This window comes from Pseudophryne corroboree, chromosome 1, assembly GCF_028390025.1.
Source record: "Pseudophryne corroboree isolate aPseCor3 chromosome 1, aPseCor3.hap2, whole genome shotgun sequence".
Taxonomy (NCBI): domain Eukaryota; kingdom Metazoa; phylum Chordata; class Amphibia; order Anura; family Myobatrachidae; genus Pseudophryne; species Pseudophryne corroboree.
This window is the reverse complement of record NC_086444.1, coordinates 557,924,362-557,939,927: the sequence shown is the minus strand read 5'-3', so window position 1 is coordinate 557,939,927 and position 15,566 is coordinate 557,924,362. Positions and strand designations below refer to the sequence as shown.

The window sequence follows — 15,566 nt, the reverse complement described above, 5'->3', positions numbered from 1 at the left end:
GGACTCACTGAAAATAAAAAACCTATTTAAACTTTTACTTCTAAGCAGCTCAGGAGAGCCACCTAGCTTGCACCCTTCTCGTTCGGGCACAAAAATCTAACTGAGGCTTGGAGGAGGGTCATAGGGGGAGGAGCCAGTGCACACCAGCTAGTCTAAAGCTTTTACTTTTTGTGCCCAGTCTCCTGCGGAGCCGCTATTCCCCATGGTCCTTACGGAGTTCCCAGCATGGTCCTTACGGAGTTCCCAGCATCCACTAGGACGTCAGAGAAACACTTATATAAGGTTATCCCTGTATATATATAGCGCTCTGGTGTGTGCTGGCAAACTCTCCCTCTGTCTCCCCAAAGGGCTAGTGGGGTCCTGTCCTCTATCAGAGCATTCCCTGTGTGTGTGCTGTGTGTCGGTACACTGTGTCGACATGTATGAGGAGGAAAATGGTGTGGAGGCGGAGCAATTGCCTGTGTTAGTGATGTCACCCCCTAGGGAGTCGACACCTGACTGGATGGTCTTATGGAAAGAATTACGTGATAGTGTCGGCACTTTACAAAAGACTGTTGACGACATGAGACAGCCGGCAAATCAGTTAATACCTGTACAGGCGTCTCAAACACCGTCAGGGGCTATAAAACGCCCGTTACCTCAGGTCGATACAGACACTGACACGGACACTGACTCCAGTGTCGACGGTGAGGAAACAAACGTATTTTCCAGTAGGGCCACACGTTACATGATCACGGCAATGAAGGAGGTTTTGAACATTTCTGATACTACAAGTACCACAAAAAAGGGTATTATGTGGGGTGTGAAAAAACTACCCGTAGTTTTTCCTGAATCAGATGAATTAAATGAGGTGTGTGATGAAGCGTGGGTTTCCCCCGATAAAAAACTGCTAATTTCTAAAAAATTATTGGCATTATACCCTTTCCCGCCAGAGGTTAGGGCGCGTTGGGAAACACCCCCTAGCGTAGATAAGGCGCTCACACGCTTATCAAAACAAGTGGCGTTACCGTCCCCTGATACGGCCGCCCTCAAGGAACCAGCTGATAGGAAGCTGGAAAATATCCTTAAAAGTATACACACACATACTGGTATTATACTGCGACCAGAAATCGCCTCAGCCTGGATGTGCAGTGCTGGGGTGGCTTGGTCGGATTCCCTGACTGAAAATATTGATACCCTGGACAGGGACAATATATTATTGACTATAGAGCATTTAAAGGATGCATTTCTATATATGCGAGATGCACAGAGGGATATTTGCACTCTGGCATCAAGAGTAAGTGCGATGTCCATTTCTGCCAGAAGAGGATTATGGACGCGACAGTGGTCAGGGGATGCGGATTCCAAACGGCATATGGAAGTATTGCCGTATAAAGGGGAGGAGTTATTTGGGGTCGGTCTATCGGACCTGGTGGCCACGGCAACGGCTGGAAAATCCACCTTTTTACCCCAAGTCACCTCGCAGCAGAAAAAGATACCGTCTTTTCAGGCTCAGTCCTTTCGTCCCCATAAGGGCAAGCGGGCAAAAGGCCACTCATATCTGCCCCGGGGCAGAGGAAGGGGAAAAAGACTGCAGCAGACAGCCTCTTCCCACGAACAGAAGCCCTCCCCCGCTTCTGCCAAGTCCTCAGCATGACGCTGGGGCCTTACAAGCGGACTCAGGCACGGTGGGGGCCCGTCTCAAGAATTTCAGCGCGCAGTGGGCTCACTCGCAAGTGGACCCCTGGATCCTGCAGGTAGTATCTCAGGGGTACAAATTGGAATTCGAGACGTCTCCCCCTCGCCGGTTCCTGAAGTCTGCTTTACCAACGTCTCCCCCCGACAGGGAGGCGGTATTGGAAGCCATTCACAAGCTGTATTCCCAGCAGGTGATAATCAAGGTACCCCTCCTACAACAGGGAAAGGGGTATTATTCCACGCTGTTTGTGGTACCGAAGCCGGACGGCTCGGTGAGACCCATTTTAAATCTGAAATCCTTGAACACTTACATAAAAAGGTTCAAGTTCAAGATGGAGTCACTCAGAGCAGTGATAGCGAACCTGGAAGAAGGGGACTATATGGTGTCTCTGGACATCAAGGATGCTTACCTCCATGTCCCAATTTGCCCTTCTCACCAAGGGTACCTCAGGTTTGTGGTACAGAACTGTCACTATCAGTTTCAGACGCTGCCGTTTGGATTGTCCACGGCACCCCGGGTCTTTACCAAGGTAATGGCCGAAATGATGATTCTTCTTCGAAGAAAAGGCGTCTTAATTATCCCTTACTTGGACGATCTCCTGATAAGGGCAAGGTCCAGAGAACAGTTAGAGGTCGGAGTAGCACTATCTCAAGTAGTACTACGACAGCACGGATGGATTCTAAATATTCCAAAATCGCAGCTGATTCCGACGACATGTCTGCTGTTCCTAGGGATGATTCTGGACACAGTACAGAAAAAGGTGTTTCTCCCGGAGGAGAAAGCCAAGGAGTTATCCGACCTAGTCAGGAACCTCCTAAGACCAGGCCAAGTGTCAGTACATCAATGCACAAGGGTCCTGGGAAAGATGGTGGCTTCTTACGAAGCGATTCCATTCGGCAGATTCCACGCAAGAACTTTTCAGTGGGATCTGCTGGACAAATGGTCCGGATCGCATCTTCAAATGCATCAGCGGATAACCCTATCTCCAAGGACAAGGGTGTCTCTTCTGTGGTGGTTACAGAGTGCTCATCTCCTAGAGGGCCGCAGATTCGGCATTCAGGATTGGGTCCTGGTGACCACGGATGCCAGCCTGAGAGGCTGGGGAGCAGTCACACAGGGAAGAAATTTCCAGGGCTTGTGGTCAAGCATGGAAACGTCACTTCACATAAATATCCTGGAACTAAGGGCCATTTACAATGCCCTAAGTCAGGCAAGACCTCTGCTTCAGGGTCAGCCGGTGTTGATCCAGTCGGACAACATCACGGCAGTCGCCCACGTAAACAGACAGGGCGGCACAAGAAGCAGGAGGGCAATGATGGAAGTGGCAAGGATTCTTCGCTGGGCGGAGAATCATGTGATAGCACTGTCAGCAGTGTTCATTCCGGGAGTGGACAACTGGGAAGCAGACTTCCTCAGCAGACACGATCTTCACCCGGGGGAGTGGGGACTTCACCCAGAAGTCTTCCACATGATTGTGAACCGTTGGGAAAAACCAAAGGTGGACATGATGGCGTCCCGCCTCAACAAAAAACTGGACAGATATTGCGCCAGGTCAAGGGACCCTCAGGCAATAGCTGTGGACGCTCTGGTAACACCGTGGGTGTACCAGTCAGTGTATGTGTTCCCTCCTCTTCCTCTCATACCAAAAGTACTGAGAATCATAAGAAGGAGAGGAGTAAAGACTATACTCGTGGCTCCAGATTGGCCAAGAAGGACTTGGTACCCGGAAATTCAAGAGATGCTCACGGAAGACCCGTGGCCTCTACCTCTAAGAAAGGACCTGCTCCAGCAGGGACCATGTCTGTTCCAAGACTTACCGCGGCTGCGTTTGACGGCATGGCGGTTGAACGCCGGATCCTGAAGGAAAAAGGCATTCCGGATGAAGTCATCCCTACCCTGATCAAAGCCAGGAAGGATGTAACCATACAACATTATCACCGTATTTGGCGTAAATATGTTGCGTGGTGCGAGGCCAGGAAGGCCCCTACAGAGGAATTTCAACTGGGTCGTTTCCTGCATTTCCTGCAAACAGGACTGTCTATGGGCCTCAAATTAGGGTCCATTAAGGTTCAAATTTCGGCCCTGTCAATATTCTTCCAAAAAGAACTGGCTTCTGTTCCTGAAGTTCAGACGTTTGTTAAGGGAGTACTGCATATACAGCCTCCTTTTGTGCCTCCAGTGGCACCTTGGGATCTCAATGTAGTTTTGGGATTCCTAAAATCACATTGGTTTGAACCACTCACCACTGTGGACTTAAAATATCTCACATGGAAAGTGGTAATGCTGTTAGCCCTGGCTTCAGCCAGGCGTGTCTCAGAATTGGCGGCTTTATCCTATAAAAGCCCTTACCTAATTTTTCATACGGACAGGGCAGAATTGAGGACTCGTCCTCAATTTCTCCCTAAGGTGGTTTCAGCATTTCACTTAAAACCAGCCTATTGTGGTGCCTGCGGCTACTAGGGACTTGGAGGATTCCAAGTTGCTGGACGTAGTCAGGGCCCTGAAAATATATGTTTCCAGGACGGCTGGAGTCAGAAAATCTGATTCGCTGTTTATCCTGTATGCACCCAACAAGCTGGGTGCTCCTGCTTCTAAGCAGACGATTGCTCGTTGGATTTGTAGTACAATTCAGCTTGCACATTCTGTGGCAGGCCTGCCACAGCCAAAATCTGTAAAAGCCCATTCCACACGGAAAGTGGGCTCATCTTGGGCGGCTGCCCGAGGGGTCTCGGCTTTACAACTTTGCCGAGCAGCTACTTGGTCAGGGGCAAACACGTTTGCTAAATTCTACAAATTTGATACCCTGGCTGAGGAGGACCTGGAGTTCTCTCATTCGGTGCTGCAGAGTCATCCGCACTCTCCCGCCCGTTTGGGAGCTTTGGTATAATCCCCATGGTCCTTTCGGAGTCCCCAGCATCCACTAGGACGTTAGAGAAAATAAGAATTTACTTACCGATAATTCTATTTCTCATAGTCCGTAGTGGATGCTGGGCGCCCATCCCAAGTGCGGATTGTCTGCATTACTTGTACATAGTTATTGTTACAAAAATCGGGTTATTGTTGTTGTGAGCCATCTTTTCAGAGGCTCCTTCTGTTATCATGCTGTTAACTGGGTTCAGATCACAAGTTGTACGGTGTGATTGGTGTGGCTGGTATGAGTCTTACCCGGGATTCAAAATCCTTCCTTATTGTGTACGCTCGTCCGGGCACAGTATCCTAACTGAGGCTTGGAGGAGGGTCATAGGGGGAGGAGCCAGTGCACACCAGCTAGTCCTAAAGCTTTTACTTTGTGCCCAGTCTCCTGCGGAGCCGCTATTCCCCATGGTCCTTTCGGAGTCCCCAGCATCTACTACGGACTATGAGAAATAGAATTATCGGTAAGTAAATTCTTATTTTATATAGTTCAATTACCTTTTCCCGCAGATCCTTTGACAATTCTTTTGCTTTCCCCATGACTCAGAATCCAGATACGTCAGTGCAGCACTGGATGAAAGATGCAAGGGTCCTTCAGGAGTCCAGAAACTCACTGACCTTTTATACACACACACTGATTACAAGCACACAGATCACAGGTGAGGATGGTTACCTTTAGTAGCCATTCAAACCCGTTTGTGTCAACTTGTGTGCATGTTATCAGGACAAAATCTCCAGGGTATGTAAACTTTTGATCAGGGTCATTTGGGTAGTTTCTGTTGTCATTATGATTTAAAAAGAGTAAACACAGTTGTTTGACAATAAATGGTTCACCCAACCACTAACCATGAGTGAAAGAAAAGTTTGTGAGTTATCATTCATATTCTCTGACAAATGGCCAGAAAATCACAAATTCTGCTAGGGTATGTAAACTTATGAGCACAACTGTAACTGGTTTTATACAAAATCGGTTGCATTCTGTTCTTAGAGGTCATGAGGATTATAGTTGGAAAGATGTATACATATGCTTAAATGCACAGATGATTTTGATTGAGGATGAAAGGAAGGGTGACTGTTTTGTTGCAACTTTGGTTGGGTGTTTCCGTCTGTTTTCATCCTGCTTAAGTCCTGGGTAAGTCTATATTGTAATATTTTCTTAACCCTTTTAAAACAACCCTTCTAAGACAACCCTGTTCAGCCTAGTATCTTTCCTTATGAATGGTAAGTATCCATGTGTGTCTGATAACTGCAATCAAGGCCTAACATCCCACCCCCAGTTACAGAGCATGCCATAAAACTCAAGTAAAACAAACACTGAGATAGGAGTTTGCCAACTATTTCAAAATTTTAATAAAGTATCATCCTAGAATACAATATAGCTTATGATGTAAAAATTGACAGTGTAGATTACATAATATAATAAAAATATCACTGCAGCATGTATATTCTAAGCAGACCCAAACTCCAAATGATACTCGTTAACATGGGACATAGGTCCATTCTTGTCCTCTCTCTCTCACACGTATCTTCCAGCTCAGATATTGTAGCTGTTTTAGGGAAATGAGCCTCCCTCTTAATGCTAGCATTTGCTGCAAGAGAGGTAGCCCTTACCTTAATTGATATTTCAGGTTCCTAATTAACACACACTCAATGGGGTTACCACATAATTCATAAAGGTCGCACCAAAATGTCACACCTACAGTGGGGCAAAAAAGTATTTAGACAGCCACCGATTGTGCAAGTTGACCCACTTAAAAAGATGAGAGAGGTCTGTAATTTCCATCATAGGTACACTTCAACTGTGAGAGACAGAATCTGAAAAAAAAAAAAAAAAAACTAGGAAATCAAATTGTATGATCTTTAAACAATTTATTTGTATATTCTTGCGGAAAATAAATATTTGGACAATCAAAAAGTTTAACTCAATACTTTGTAATATAACCTTGGTTGGCAATTACAGAGGTCAAACATTTCCTGTAGTTCTTGACCAGGTTTACACACACTGTAGCAGGTATTTTGGCCCACTCTTCGATGCAGATCTTCTCTAGATCTGTCATGTTTTGGGGCTGTTGCCGGGCAACACGGACTTTCAACTCCCTCCACAGATTTTCTATTGAGTTGAGGTCTGGAGACTGGCTAGGCCATTCCAGGACCTTGAAATGCTTCTTACGGAGCCACTCCTTCGTTGCCCGGGTGGTGTGTTTGGGGTCATTGTCATGCTGGAAGACCCAGCCACATTCCATCTTCAATGCTCTTACTGAGGGAAGGAGGTTTTTGCCCAAAATCTCATGATACATGGCCCCATTCATCCTCTCCTTAATACGGATCAGTCGTCCTGTCCCCTTTGCAGAAAAGCAGCCCCAAAGCATGATGTTTCCTCCCCCATGCTTCACAGTGGGTATGGTGTTCTTGGGATGCCATTCATCATTCTTCTCCCTCCAAACACGGCGAGTGGAGTTTATACAAAAAAGATTGATTTTGCTCTCATCTGACCACATTACATTCTCCCAATCCTCCTCTGGATCATCCAGATGGTCACTGGCAAACTTTAGACGGGCCTGGACATGTGCTGTCTAAAGCAGGGGGACCTTTTGGGCGCTGCAGGATTTCAATCCATGACGACGTAGTGTGTTACTAATGGTAACCTTTGTGACTGTGGTCCCAGCTCTCGAGGTCATTGACCAGGTCCCCCCGTGTAGTTCTGGGCTGACTCCTCACCGTTCTCAAGATCATTAATACCCCACGAGGTGAGATCTTGCATGGAGCCCCAGGTCGAGGGAGATTGTCAGTGATCTTGTATTTCTTCCATTTTTTTATAATTGCGCCAACAGTTGATCTCTTCTCACCAAGCTGCTTGCCTATTGTCGAGTAGCTCATCCCAGCCTTGTGCAGCTCTACAATTTTGTCCCTGGTGTCCTTAGACAGCTCTCTGGTCTTGGCCATAGTGGAGAGGTAGCAGTTTGACTGTTTGAGGTTGTGTACATGTGTCTTTTATACAGATAACCAGTTCAAACAGGTGCCATTAATACAGGTAACGAGTGGAGGATATAAGAGCTTCTTAAAGAAGAAGTAACAGGTCTTTAAGAGACAGAAATCTTGCTGCTTGGTAGGTGTCCAAATATTTATTTTCCACAAGAATATACAAGTAAATTGTTTAAAAATCATACAAATGTGATTTCCTGTTTTTTTTTTTTCCAGATTCTGTCTCTCACAGTTGAAGTGTACCTATGATGGAAATTACAGACGTCTCTTATCTTTTTAAGTGGGTCAACTTGCACAATCGGTGGCTGTCCAAATACTTTTTTGCCCCACTGTACATAATTCTTTAGTAGAATTTAATGTAATCAAAGATGATGAGGATGATGATAAACTGAACCTTTGTATCTTGCCTTTCTAGACACTCGTCCTCATCTTTGGATATCCGGAATGCAGAAAACCTTATCCCATTGTCAGGCCCTTCACCATTAGACGCTGGATTGTTTCTACTATGAGGTAAGTAGGCATTGACACTAATACCAATAAAGGACACTCATTACTAGGTGCCACAGCTACTAAAGCTGCTTATAAAGGAGACCTAGTGGTCAGGTTTCCCATAGCAACCACAAGGTATCTGGTAGTCTGCCCAAAAGCTGCTGCTAGATGCCAAGCCTCCCAAAGAACAAACTGTAGTTGGCAGTAATCTACGACCTGCAAACCTTGTACAATATAACTTATTGTTACACTAACTTTCAGGACTACCAAAAGACCAGAATAATACAGGTCAAAAGCATAAAGAGAAAAAAAAACCTAGACTCCAACCTTACTTGGATTGTTCACCTTACCGTTAACTCAGGACATTAGTTTTGTAAAAAGTTGAGACATCTGGGGACTCTCAGTTTGTATTCTAACAGTATACTTTGTTGCATTACTGAAATTAAGGTCAAACTTGCTAGTTAGTGATGCTCATAATAAACAGCTTGCTTACAGTTACAAATACATCTTGGGCAGGATGTACTAAATGGAAAATGCAGTAAAACCCCTCATTTACCGCATTTTCCGAATGTACTAACTGCTGGACACCGGGGAACACCAGCTTTTGATGGTGTTACCCCATAGAAGCATATGGGCTTTTCTCCACAGTGCTAGTGTGAGGGATCTGATCGGGTCCCTCCCAGCATGCCAACTAGCTGTTTCTAAAGTTTGCAGGTCATAGATTACTTAAAAATACAGTATGTGAGCCTGTAGATGTTTGCAGGACTGAGCTCTAAAGTCAAAACATTTACACTGAGGTAGTTCCATAGTCTAAAAGTATGTTACATCTGCAAATTCTGAACTATGAAAAATAATTTGCAGTGTCCACTACTGCAAAAAGGAAAATAAGCAAAAAATTGGTCAGATTCATTGTTTTTCCCCACAGCTACCACTAGGGGGTGCAAAATGGAGCAATTTAATTGTTGCCCCGTTTAGACTCCCGGTAGTTGCAAGGGTGACATTTCTTCTCGTAACCTCCTAAAGGTGCGAGAAAAAAAAAGTGTGTCAACACGGAGCTTTGGGCATCCAAATGGGAGTTTGGATGCCCAAAGCGGGACTTTAGACGGGTTTAGCTATTTTATGTGGCTAAATCCTGTCTGTTTGGACACAACATGCATGACCTGAATCCTGACAATTGTTTGGGTGTCTAAACAGCCTCGTTTAGATGGGAAATACAGATGCCCAAAACAACTGAATCGCCCCCTTAATGTGACATAACATAATTGATAGAACTAGAAAATCTATATACTGAACAACCATATATTTTTTTAGGAAAAAAAAAAGCACCTGGGCATGAACATACACGTTTGCCTTTAACGTCAGACATTCTTATTCATAAAAATATATAAAACTTTCAAGAAAGATCATAGTTTTACTTTGATAGTAGATGTCCTTAACCTTTGAACTACAATCGACTTGAAGTTTGTGCAAGTCCGAATATATATATATATATATATATATATAATGAAGCAAGGTAAGCAGGCGGCACTCATCAGACTGTATAAACGTGGTTACTTTATTGGCTGAAGGCCGACATGTTTCGGAGATAGCTTCTCCGTCCTCAGGGCCAGTCCTCAGTGTCTGGCCCTGAGGACGGAGAAGCTATCTCCGAAACATGTCGGCCTTCAGCCAATAAAGTACAGTCTGATGAGTGCCGCCTGCTTACCTTGCTTCATTATCTGATGGGAATTACTTCTCCATGAGGAAGGCACCTCAGCAAGTTGTCACCTTTTAAGAGACTGCCGGAAGTTACACTGGACGCTATATATATATATATATATATATATATATTATATACACACACACACATACACTAAAGGTGGGTGCACACTTAGCGATAAATTAAACGTTGGTTATTTACTTTATCGTTAAGCGTGTATGCCACCGCTGACGACTGATGCACGGCCCCGGGGGTTGTTAACGACCCTCGCTGTCGGCTGTGCATGCAGCTCAATTTGGACTGTCGTCCAAAAACTGCATGCACAGCCCGGCCAGTGCGTGACGTCACTGAGCGATATAATTTGCATATTGCTCAGTGTGTACGCACTGCCGCCAACCGCCCCGGCCCAGGAGGGGAAACACTAGGCGACATCGCTCATAGAGCACATTGCCTAGTGTGTACCCACCTTAAAACACCAACTTCCAAAATGTTGTTGAAGTTAAAATAATGATTGGTTATGTACGCTATGATTTAAAAAAAAGGTGCTATTTTTGGTTGTTATATCTAAGTATCATCACAATTTCCATTATTAATAAGACTGAAAACTAGGGACCAAAAGAAATCATATATTCTAAGAGGTTTTCAAACTGGTCCTCAAGACCCACAACATCCATTTCAAGGGGGGGGGGGGGGGGGGGGGGGACCTACTAAATTGGCTACAAATCAGTACTAAACCAAAAGTTTCTAGTAGGAGTCTGCAAAAAAGAAAATCCTAGAAAAAGATTGATTTCTTGGATGAATTGGTTCCTCCATAACTGATGAGCACAATATTGCTATGTACCCTTCTAATTTAGGCTGCATATTACATATTCAATACAAATGTACCATAAGCACCATATGCAATGGTTTGTGATCAAAGGAATCAAGTGAGAAAGGCATTGAGAATGATTCAAATATTCTTATATTAATTATATATTGCTATACTCATATAGATAAGTGTTGCATTTACAGTTCGTAGCATGTACATACTTCAAGATAATCTTTAAAATGATGTTATACTTCACATAATAATAGCATCAACCTTCTGGAGTAAAAAAGAAAACCTAATGAGTACTTTATGAAAATTTAGCCTGACACTGTAATGCCTCAGCTAAGGAACACAGAACGTCTTCTTTCTCACACACACACTTTCACCTAAACTACAGCTTCTCTGTTCCCCAACCATACAACAAGCCTTTGCACTAGATACTTTCACAACAAGCTGCAGTAATCAAGATACTTCCAGCTCTTATTTCAGAGCACAAGCCTGGACTGTGTGTAGAAGAGGTTGCTATCTGCTGTAGGTCATATTACAGCAGCAAATGAAGCCCCACCCCACGTTTCTTCTACTCAGTCCATTACATCTCAAAGCATTTTTTTTCTCTATGGTGCAGATGACTCCTGCATTCTAAGCACTTCACAGACAAGCAGAAAAAAAAGTTTTTATCCTCCACCCATCCCCCCAAGCTTTGTCCTTTCATCTCAGCTAATGAAGGCACTGCTCTGCTGAAAATGTCTAGCATGCCTTCCACAGCTAGGAGACATGTCTACATGCTCCTTGCTGTTAGATAGACTTTGTGCACCCCCTGGTGCTCTAACGTTTTGTGTGGTTGAGATTGTCTTCTCTCGCTCTCCCTTCTGGTTGCTCATTATTCAGAGAGAGGCAGAGACACATGCACACACATTCACTCAGTGAGAGAAAGACGGATCTTTCAGGTCATCTGCAGCTGCAGAGCAGCAGCAGCAGCAAGTGAAGGAGAGAGAGGAGGAGGAAATACAGGGAAGGAGATGGCAATCCTCCATTGCTGAGACTGGCAACACGAGAGTCAAGAAAGAACTCCAAGCCGAAAGCCACCATCTCCCCACACACATCATAGACACAACGCCAGGAGCTGGAGCAGCCACGTCCAGAGCGCCCTGTAAGTTCTTGCATTGAAGTCATCTCCCTGTGTAATTGCTATTGTTTGCTGCCTGTTTAATATCAGCCTACCAAGAGGATACTAGTGTGTCAGATCAGCGGGTTGGGGTGGCTTTGGCGTTACAGTACAGGGGTGGGAAGCCTCTAGCGTGCTGGTGTCTGGAGAAGAAAGGAGGTAGATATGGCAGGAGGAGGAGGACGGCTAATTAATGAATTCATTAATTGACCCCTGTGCTTTACCCAAACACCCCCATGTGGTGGATATTAAAAAAAACTTGAGGCTAAAGAAGATCGAAACGCCAGGGAGCCAGGAGGTGGTGTTTGCATGCACTTATTATATGTGTGGAGCAAGACGCTGACAGACACAGTGGGGGGTATGAAACATTGCAGACTGCTCGCTGGCTGCATGACCAAAAAAGATAGGGTGACCTTTTTTTATGAGCTGCTGGCTTTGGAGATTTTCCCTCCACCCCTCCCTTTGGCTATTAGGAGGTCTCCCTGGCTGGCAGTGTGGCACCCCTCCCTCCTAAGCATAGTTGACATGAAAGGTTGAATTCTGGGTCGAAATATCTTGTTTGGGATGGAGGGGAGTGGGGCTGTTGTGTAGCTCCAGGCTGGTATTTCAGGAGGGAGAAGACAGGAAGCCACTGTACATGCTGTGCTTTATTAAAGAGAATATGGAAAGCCCTCATCTCATTTTATCTACTTTCATTATGTAGTGGGAAAAAAACCCCAATTATGACTACAGACCAAATAAATCATATATCTTTATATACCCTTTCAGATTTTGATTCACATTTCTTTTTGTGTGTGTCTGTTAGCAGCCTGTCTGGTTTGGTTTCAATCCAGACTTCATAGGGAAATGCTGTTCCACCATGCTCATTATCAAGCTTCCTCTTCTCTTCATAATTGTTTACTGTGTTATATTGTGAGGAGAACCTTCAAGCTGGGAGTTTCCATCAGGTTGTTTATTTTCTGCATGGTTTTAAATGAAGTCATTGTATGTTTTGAGAGGAACTGGCTTTACTAGTTGCTGCAGAAAGCCATGGTCTGAGTCATGTAATTCATGTCTTGCTGTAGTCCACCAGAAAATGGAGGACAGATGGCTTCAAGGTAGACAAAGCTGACATGGAGCCTTGGAACAAAAACATGGCTGTGAATCTTCATAATGGTTTACCAAAACACTTTTTAATGTTCAGCAGACTTGGTTGTAGTATTTGGCATTTTGATTGGCTTCATTGGAATTTGTTTCTAGAAAAATAGCTTGGAAATTTAGATTATTCTTGCCAAGTAATTTCTTGTTTTTAAATATATATTACGATTGTTGAAGAACATAATTCCTCACAAACTCATCTTTATCCTGGTAGTGGGTTGCCTCTTTCTACTTGGCACAGAGGTTCCCAAACGCGGTCCTCAAGGCAACCCAACAGTCCAGGGTTTAGGTATATCCATGGCTCAGCACAGATGGTTAAATAAAATTGACTGAAGTGCTAATTAAGTCACCTGTGGCCAAGCATGAATACATTTAAAACCTGGACAGTTGGGGTGCCTTGAGGACCGCGTCTGGCAACCTCTGACTTAGCGAACCCTATCCCAAATGGTATAAATGTAGCATTAATAAACCTAGACTTCTTAATTTCATAAATATCCTCAAATATATCCAATACATTTATTATAATTGAGTTATGGTGTGTGTATGTATAGACTACTCATACTCGCGGTCTGTGGTGTTTTGACCGATGCTGAAAAACATTTTGTACCCTTTATTGCATTTCAAAACTGCACCAGGGAAGAAAATACATGGCAACTAATGAGGTGTAGCTCATCTTCCCAACTTAATTTGTGTAATGGAAGTCCACTATGTATATATTTTAAAGGATGATGGAATGTTTAAGGTTTTGATCATTACATAGTCACAAAACCACATTTTCGTTAATTGTGAAAGTGGTCTTTGGGACCCTCAGTGGATGCAGCCATTATATTGGATGAATCAATATATAGCCGATTTTTTTCAGTAGCCATTAGTGACGTCACTGTGACATGAGCATGCATAACCTCATACATCAAGGATGTCACTAGTTCCTAGTAAATTTATGAGTATATTCTCGTGAATATTGTTCAGCTTACAAAATTGCAGTCTTACGGTGTCTAGATCAGTGTTTTCTGTCCTTAAGGCACACGAAAAGTCCTGGTTTTAGTGATATCCATTATTGAACACAGATGTTAAATCAAAATAACCAAGGTACTAATTAAGGACTTGTGCTCAAGTATGGCTATCCTTAAAAATTGGACTGTCCTTGAGGACCATGGTTGAGAACCTCTAGTTTAGATCAGTGGTTCCCAACCTCTGTTCTCAAGTACCCCCAACAGTTTGTGTTTTCCAGGTCACCTAGCAGTTAAACAGGTGTATTCATTACTCACTGACACATTTTAAAAGACCTACAGGTGGAGCTAATTATTTCACTTGCAATCCTGTGAGGAGACCTGGAAAATATGAACTGTTGGAGGTACTTGAGGACCGCGGTTGGAAACCACTGGTCTAGATCACAGGTTCTCAAACTCGGTCCTCAGGACCCCACATGGTGCATGTTTTGCAGGTCTCACAGAATCACAAGTGACTTAATTAGCTCCACCTGTGGACCTTTTAAAATGTGTCAGTGAGTAATTAATACACCTGTGCGCTTGCTGGGTTACCTGCAAAACATGCACTGTGTGGGGTCTTGAGGACCGAGTTTGAGAACCACTGGTCTAGATGATGGGTCCACTTGGAAACAACATAGGTCTTCATCTATAATTTGTGCAACTGATGGTCTATGTTACAATATTATATCAATTAGTAAGAATTGCTATTTTTCCTATGACTTAACACCATAGAGCAGGCATTCCCAACCACAGTTCTCAAGGCACACTAACAGTGCAGGTTTTAGTGCTATCCAGGCTTGAGCACAGGTGACTTAATTAGCACCTCAGTTGTTTTGATTTAACCATCTGTGCTGCAGCCTGGATATCGCTAAAACCTGCACTGTTAGTGTGCCTTGAGTACCGTGGTTGGGAATGCCTGCCATAGAGGGATTAACCTCACGCAGAGTGCTTTAGTGCTTATAGCAGTGGTTCTCAAACTTGGTCCTCAAGGCGCCCTAATGGTTCATGTTTTAAGCATATCCGTGCTTGAGTACAGATGGATTAATCAGAATGAATCTGGTACTAATTGTCACCTTTTGCTCAAGCATGGATATCCTTTAAAACCTGGACCATAGAGTGCCTTCAGAACAAGCATGGATATCCTTAAAATCTGGACCATAGAGTGCCTTGAGAACCAAGTTTGGGGACAACTGTCCTATAGCAATGTCACCAAAGATGTTAAATGTGGATTTCTTCATTTACCTATGTTTGTAATATATGAAGATCAACAATCGGAGATATTCTAGTTTCATAAAATGATTAATCTCAATATAGCCTTCAGATTTGTTGATTATCATGATGTGAATAGATCAGTGTTCACCAACTTCGGACCTAGAGAATCCTCAATAGGTAATGTTTTGAGTTATGCTTTTATTCATCTAGTGAGTTATATCTGTATGTCTGAGTCAATTTTTATCTTGCATGTTCCTTTATGACAGAAATCTTAAAGTGTATGGCCCTCTTAAGTAGCATCCTTTATAAGAGAGGTGTTGATTACATGCAAACTGATGTGAAAATAGCACATCCCCTAAAGGATGTACACACCATATCTCCGTGGACTATGAATGCTCCGCTTTTAGTGAAATACCACCATTCGCATCATATTACTATAGGCCCATTTTGTATAAACAGAAGTCCTGGCTAGCTCATAAACTCATCTAGGACAG

General features: G+C 43.8%; 1 protein-coding gene across 5 annotated transcripts in view; it reads left to right on the top strand.

Annotated features, from left to right (window-relative positions):
• The window catches only part of ZNF462 (zinc finger protein 462), a 384,254-nt gene that overhangs the window by 255,796 nt on the left and 112,892 nt on the right, over positions 1–15,566 (top strand). For 3 of the 5 annotated variants that reach the window (XM_063914139.1, XM_063914138.1, XM_063914140.1), the window contains exon 2: positions 7,989–8,083. The gene's annotated coding sequence lies outside the window, so the exon portion shown is untranslated. Of the gene's footprint in view, positions 1–7,988; positions 8,084–10,717; positions 11,720–15,566 lie in introns of those variants that run through there. The other 2 variants (XM_063914141.1, XM_063914137.1) reach the window with 2 other exon arrangements.